Below are 7,907 nucleotides of genomic sequence, written 5' to 3' on the forward strand. Positions count from 1 at the left end.
CCTTGTATACACCCAATCACCAGTTAGGACTCAAATTTTCTCTTTCAAAATTTTCCATTTTCTTCCTTCCAAAAGGACCAACAAATGGCAAATGGGGTAAGGTTCCAAAAGATTCTACCCTCTTGCTGAATCCTCTAACCGGCCATGAATCCACCAGACATGTGAAGTACCTTGAACCACTGGAGTTTACATGGTAGGATGGGGAAATACACTCGTGCATATGTTCATTTACAAGAATGCCCTTGGCTTTGGCAAAACTTAAGATAGGATGATGCTTTGCAGGGGAGACAACAGGATCCTAAGACAAGCTTACTGATTTGAGTGCATTCAACCATAATGTTTCTTGTAATTTCTTTAAACCAAGTGCTTATTTTATTTTTCTTTTTGACAATGAAGTAATAAGAAGAAAATTCATTAGTAAAAACAGAATGCACAAGAGAGAGAGTGTTGAAAGAGCACTCACAATACGAGAGAGAGAGAGAGAGAGAGAACTAACAGCACTCAGTTCAAAGTAGCAAATTGGATACTCTAACAGGATGAGTTTGATGTTCTTTTGTGAATGGTGATGATGGCATGGTGTGAGATCACTACATTCTCAACTAGAAAACAGATTCAAGTGCAAGCATAGCATCCTCCTTTCCAAGGAAAAATCCAACTGAACTTTGATGGTTGTTCTTGTTCATTTGGGAATCCAGGAAACTCAGGTATTGATAGAATTTTCAGAGATCCTGATGGAAAATTTCTTTATGTTTATTCAAGTCCAGTTGGACATCAGTTGCCACTAAACCATAAATTCTTGCTCTTCTGCAAGGACTGAGGAGGTCAATATTTGAATTTAATTAGAAGTTGCATAGCACAAAGGCAGCAACCATACCAAAGAGGCACCATTGCTGAAATCATCGGTGTCAAAGGGCAGCAGTCATACTAAGGACATGTTTGCCCCATTCTCCCTTGATGATATCTATAGAGGATGGCAATGGGTTGCTTACATCCCCCCCCCCCACACACACACAAGAATGTGCATCATGAACAATTTTGTTTATGATAAGAAAAGAATTTGTCGTTAAAATAAAAAGGATTACAAACTCATTGAAGAACTTTCACTTGCAACCAAAACACTACAAAACACCAAGATACAGTTTCCAAAGAAAAAAAAAAAACAAACAAATTAAAGATTATAAAAAAAAATACATATCAAAGTTTATAAGTTTGAATTTGCTTCCACGTTTTCCGAAGAAATCGAAAAATTTTCCTAAAGATCTTCCCTGTTGAATTCTTCAAACTTTCAAATATTAAGAGTCCAATCTGCCACCAAAGCACAAACCTCTCTGATATGAGCTTTCTTCTGTGTTTATGTTTGTCTTCAAAAATATGCCTAATCCTATCCCTCCAGATGCCCTAGCAAACAGCAAAGGAGACGATACTCCATATTTTCTTAGCCTTTTTGCTTTGGCCAATCAGAAAAGGAATCCTCAATTCTGGATTAGACCTTTTTTATAAGTAATTTCAATTTTATTGGAAGATTCAATATATAGAGCAATACAAGAATCCCAGAGAGAGTTCTGAGATACACCTCTCATGGTTGATATACAAGAAAAAATATTACAACTGATCCCTGTTGACCCCTTTATTAGCTAAAGAATCAGCATCCCATTAGCTTATCTTCTCTCCCACCATATCCTCGCTGTCAGATTGCAAGTTAACCATTTAAACTTCTTCATCCCTAAAAGCCCAAATGACAGTCTCCAGCTTCTGTAGCCAAACACTAGCATAGAATCACCTTCAACAATCAGCTTGTCCAAGTTCAAAACTTTTTCTATCTACATCCCTTGAATTACTCCCAAGAATTCTGCTGGATTTGACTTCCTTATCTCAAAAATAGTAAAGAACCTCCCAAATAATACCCACAAATCCGTAATGGATGAACAGGTGCTCCACATTTTTCCCTTCCTTCTTACACGTATATGCCAAATGAAAACCCCTAGATGATGGCTCAATGGCCAAGGCTAATGACCATGCAAATGCTTCCACCTTAGAGAATTGGGTTCCAACAAAACCTTCTTAACATTAGATCTTTCAATCTGATTTACAGTCACAGATTTATTAAAAGATTTAACAGTAAACTCCTCATCAGAACACTCCTTCCACCATCTAATATCCAGGGCACTTTGGATAAATGTTAGTCTGCTCCAGCCTAGCAAGTAATGAAATGCATTCACCCACCTCCCTGTCCAACAATAGCCACCTGAATTTAGGACTCCAAAGAATCTGATTTCTCCTCTTTTCAAAACATTGGCAAACTATAATATTTTTGACACTCAACCTAAACAACCCAAGACAAAGATTGCATATTTTGCCACATTCACTCCATTCATCTTCACAAAACCTCACCCTAGTTCCTTCTCCCAAACAAGTTTTGCATGTGAAACAAACTTCTCATGGAATTTCATAATACCTTTCTAAACACTAACCCCATAAGATGTAGAAACTTCTCTTGAGTCCAATTCAAACCTTGCAACCCCAAGCGTACAAACAACCACTTTTTTTCTTTTTTGATAGGACAACCACTCTTCTCCACAGTTCCTCTCTCTCAACCAAAATCTCCATAACCACTTATCATGCAACATCTTATTCAACTCTCTAATCCTTACCCATACTTTTTGATCTGCACACCCAACTCCACTTAATAAGTGCACTTTTTTCCCTTTTCCTCCACCTCAATTCCAGAACAAATTCCTTTCGATTTTTTTTCTTTTTTTTGAGAAGATATAACTTTCATTCAAACAAAAGAGGGAAGGATGCACATGAGAAGAAGTATGCATAAGAGATTCAAACCAAAAAAAAAAAGAAAGTGCACTCAAGAAGGATAACAGTTAGCATTATGGCACTATACAAAAAATCCCTTCCCAACCCAGCTTTAGCTAGAATATCTGCTTGACAATTTGTTCCTTTGAATCTTCTGAATTTGTTCTGTTATCAAAGTTGGAACAATAAGAATCAAGAGATAATATACCAGTAAGGTAACAAGGGCACTCTTAGCCAATGTAATCTACCACCCAAAGAAAAACATCTGCATTTCCAATTGTTCAACCTCTCCTCCAATCCATCCAGCATTGGTTGTCATGTAGAAAATGCCAATGTTTTAGCAACAAAAGGAATGATAAACCAATGCTCCAGCACACTCTTCAAGAAATTCAGTCTCGATATCACCAACACCAAGCACAATGCTTTTATTAAGATTAACCTTCAACCCCGATAGCCCTTCGAAATTCTTCAAAATTTCTTTTAAATTTGTAGCTTTCTCCACAGAGGCATTGATGACAACGAGTGTATCATCTTAAATTGTAAACGAGATATAACCAACCCCTCCTTGCCTATCTTAAAACCCTCGATAAAATTGTGATGTTCTCCATTATGCATACAATGGAGACTACCTCATAAAAATGGGATAAAAATTAATTTTTCTAAAAAAATGGTAAAGTAAATTCAGTAGTTCTCAAAAAAAAAAAATACTTGTACAACAAGAGACTGTACAAAAGGGAGCTTACAAAAAAAATTGCCCCTGCAGTGTTAGCATGATATACCATTGCAATTTACAAAAAGATTTTGACTCCTTCCTTTGAAAGATTTATGAATGGGCAGCCATGAGTGTAATCTGCCCAAAATCCTTTGGAAAACATTATCTACTGAAAACCAGGAGTGGGTGGAGTCTTAAGGAACCAGCATGGTACTAGTTTTCAGGGCCAATCTGATATGGAGATTCTACAAAGGCTGAAATGTTAGCTATCCTACAAGGGTTGAGAATGGACTGATCAATTAATGTACGAAGATTGATGGTGGAAGGAATCTCAGAAGTGGTGATCTCTTGGCTGAAAGGCTTTTTTCAAGGATGTTGGCAGTACCAGAACACCACGAGGGAAATAGTCTTCGGGAAGGGAACTAAATACAACCTTTATCTGGGTCCATAGATCTGCAAATTCTTTGGCCAACATATTAACTAAGCAAGGGTCTAATAGGGATAATTTACTTTGGGCACAGTTGTAATTTGTAAATGCTATACGAAAGTCAAGGGTAGGTAGCTGCATGCTAGCCTACAATTGGGGATGCAAGGCATCTTGTAAACAAGTCATTCTTTTTTCTTTATTAATAAACATTGAAAGCTACTGATCAAGAACATAAAAATAAATAACGATTAGAAGTGGAAAGTGATTCTCAAGCAGCTATTGGTTATCAGTGGGTAGAAAGGTGAAGATGAAGAGCCTTGACAAATGAGACACCTCATGAAAGCACTGGATGATAGCTTCCCCAGTTTTGGAGTTAATAGATAAAAGTTATATTAGGGGAATTCTATTCCATATTGAGTGGTTTCATGGACCTTGAAACACATGTAAGGGAATGATAGAGAAGGATGGTATTCTAGGAAGAATAGGTTATGGTGTTTGGACCATGATTTTTCCATTTATTATCCTTTGATCTTTGTTTCTATCTTTCTCCTTTCTAATAAAATTTTCTGTTATTTATCAAAAAGAGAATATCCACAAGTGGAAGAAAAACAGTTAACTGCCAGCAACAGGGAATCCAGGGCTTGGAGAGGAAACAAACTAAGGCCTCGTTAGGTAACTCTTAGTGGTCCTCTTAGTGCTTAATAAGCTACTTCCACTCAGCACTTAAGAGAATATGATCAATCCCGGCTTGCAACTATTATACTTAAACCAGTGTAGCCACAACATTTAAGCACAGAGCCAATGCCAATAAAAGAAATAAAGAAAGTAACTAATCATTCATGGTGACCAAAAAAGAAAACTAACCACCTTCTCTGAAATAGAGAACCATCCACAGAACTTATCTTTCCAAAAAAGGGAGGAAAAGAGAAAAAAAAATCAAAGTAATATTTGTATTTTAGAATATTAGAGGGTACCTAGATGATAACTACTTGGCAAAAGCATAAGGCCCCAATAATCCAGAAAGCTGGCAATCCTATATAACACTTCATCCTGCATTTTGTGATATCCATCAGAAAAAATGAGAATTTCTTCCTTATGTTGAAGGTAGCAGTCACGGCTACAAATTTAGAAGGCCAATAACCATTCAGTGAAAATCCAGCTTATTAAGTTGGTAAAATGAGGGTGGGTTTGTACAATACATCCAGTTTCAAAACTTCCTTCACCTATTAACATCTAACCTCTAACTGCTCGTCCACCAAGGAAATGTGTGTTTCAATACTTTAGCCTACAATAATCAAACCTCCAAAAACTAATAGAAAAGGTAACTACTAGTTACCAAACTCAAAATTTCAACACAAACAACGAACTTTTCATCACATTCCCAAACTCCCGTTATGATCAAGCACAAAAACTAATTCTCTTCCAACTAAAACCATACTTAAACTACTTCAGGGCTAGTGGGAGATGGAAAAATCACCACCTGTTACCAACTAGAATATGTCTGAATTCTGTTACTCAATATGATAAACTCCATTCCAAATAACAATTTATAAATGTAAAACCCGTAACTAAAATAAAATAAAAGGCATGCATGGCACACTTCAAACAACCAAATACATTAAAGTTCAGCTGAAAAAACAGACCTATGGTGAGTGGCTACTCATCATACACACTACCAAAAGGCCAACTCCACCAAAGGTTCCCAGGCAAACAAAATACGAAACAGATAAACCCAAACCATCAAAAGAAGAACAATAGTATTAAGCAGATTGCAGCATTCAAGCAATAAGAACAAAACTAAATGAAATAAGAACAAAAGAGTTTACCTGATTCAGCTCAAATTACAGAAAACCAAATTCTCCACCAAGAATCTCCCAAAATGGGCAAAAAGTACAACTGGCATCATCCAATGGAACCAAAAAACAATCAAAAAGTCAAATTTTTTTGATAAATCAAAAACAGTAAACAGAAACAGAGCATCCAAGAACGCAGAGAAGCATCCGGCAGACGCATAAAGATGCAGAGGGAGAAATTAGGGCACAGAGGAGAAGAAATGAAAGAAACGAGGCGAGAGAGAGACGAGGAATGAATAAATAGAGAGAGAAAGAGTTTAGAGAGAGAAAGAGAGGCATCTACTATCTATCGACTACGAATCCTCTGCGGGTACCGGAGGACACGGGTCCAATCGTCACACACCACGTCAGCCTGATACGCGGGTCCCATGTGTACGGCGCTGACGTGGATTACCGTGACCGGTGATGCCCTACGAATACAACCGTAGACGATTGTCCTGCACACTAAAGCAGCCAGTCAGGTGGAGAACTTTTCTCCATTTTTCTTTTTTTTTTTTTGGAGAATCGCATATTTTTCCTTCACACGGAGATCCACATGTGAGCTGCTTTCTCCTCTTCCCCGTTTCCCAATATCAGTCGGTCCACTCCCATTCTCTCTCCTGTTGCCACTGCCATGTGGGTCCATTTCTCCCTCCATCACCTGCCACAACGATTTGTCTACAGTTCTACTCGTAATACGTGGCCAATGACCATCCCCCACGTCCGCACCGTGCCTCATTTTGTCCTTATTCCCACGCAGAGAGATGCCTAAGTGGCCTCCCTTTTTCAGCTTTGTTGCGGTATGTTTTTTCCCCGCTTCTCTTCCTACACGGCTCCCAATGCCACCCTCTCCTCTCTCTCTCTCTCTCCTCTCTCTCTCTCTCTCCTCCCTTCACCTCTGGCAAGTGGGTCCCCGTGAAAATATCAAAATGCCTACTACTACTTCTCTCTCCTCGCCCCTCACGGCCAGACCTTTTGGGCCCACACTCGATTATCTTCTCCTCCGTCCATTATCATCGTAGGTCCTACCACTCGAATTCTCTAACCTGGGCCCACTCTTTTGCAGGTTTCTCTCGCACACGTACACAGTACACACCCCCTAACACTCGTACTTGCATTCCACCATTTCTCTCTCTCTCTCCTGCACAACACACCCGCATCTGTGGCAGACGCGATCATGGGCCTGGGCCACCCGGCCTGCCCAATTCAATGTACCCAGCCCAACTATTTACTTATCTGATCAATGATCGGCGATCAGACCGTGATCCAATCATAATCCTCGTTTGGGTTGACTTTTATTCCATCACATCAATAAAACCATTGACTTCAACAACCACTTGTCTGATCCATGCAACGGGCTTCACTTTTTTTTATTATTTCAAAATCTTTTATAATAATGATATCATGGATTGATCCATTTAATCAAATGTTTAAACCATTTATTCATTAGCCCAAAAGGAAAAAAGCAGTTCAACTTCTTAGCAGAGATTCAGATCTCTTACCAAATAACCACCCCAACAGGTTTCAACATTATCTGCATCCAAACATCTCATGCATTATGAATCCCAGTCTTATGGTGAGATCGTCATGACAGTTTTTGTTGGTAGAAGATCTCAACTCGGTTTTTAAACTATGCTAAGTCTTGAAGCATTTAGGTTGAGTTTTTTGTTTGATTTAAACTACTAAATTAGGTTCCCTATTTAGTTTAATGGTTCATCTTATCCAGAAAGTGGGACCCACGCCGATATAACATCTCGAAAATCCTTTATATTGGCTTCTTTAACATGAGTTAGGAAATTGGCAATGGGTTTTGATTATTATTATTATTATTATTATTATTATTATTATTATACAAGCTAACTTCCTATTTTGAATTAGGAAATAACATGATTTTAAAGCTAGAATGTGACCAATGCTGCTTTACATTTATTTTTGTTTTGAATTAAAATTTATTTGCCCTTTTCCAGAAGTAGGAGGCATGTTTACTAGTAGTCATTAAATGAGTTTCCCTATACAACTAAGGAATCTTTAGGGAAAATTAATTTTAAGTTCAAATTAAAGAATTCTTCAAATTTTCTCCTTATCCTCTTCTATCTATGAAAAACTATGGCTCAAAACACACTTATATCCA

At 38.0% G+C, this 7,907-nt stretch overlaps 1 protein-coding gene across 3 annotated transcripts in view; it reads right to left on the reverse strand.

Moving 5' to 3' along the window:
- CHR4 (chromatin remodeling 4) overlaps nt 1-6,051 on the reverse strand; it is a 60,510-nt gene extending 54,459 nt beyond the window's left edge. For 2 of the 3 annotated variants that reach the window (XM_010262263.3, XM_010262262.3), the window contains exon 1: nt 5,771-6,051. The gene's annotated coding sequence lies outside the window, so the exon portion shown is untranslated. Of the gene's footprint in view, nt 1-4,918; nt 4,995-5,770 lie in introns of all 3 variants that reach the window. The other variant, XM_088891064.1, reaches the window with a different exon arrangement.
- Between the last annotated feature and the right edge of the window lie 1,856 nt (nt 6,052-7,907).

This window comes from Nelumbo nucifera, chromosome 7 (genome assembly GCF_055504915.1).
Source record: "Nelumbo nucifera cultivar China Antique chromosome 7, China Antique-T2T, whole genome shotgun sequence".
NCBI classification, from domain to species: Eukaryota; Viridiplantae; Streptophyta; class Magnoliopsida; order Proteales; family Nelumbonaceae; genus Nelumbo; species Nelumbo nucifera.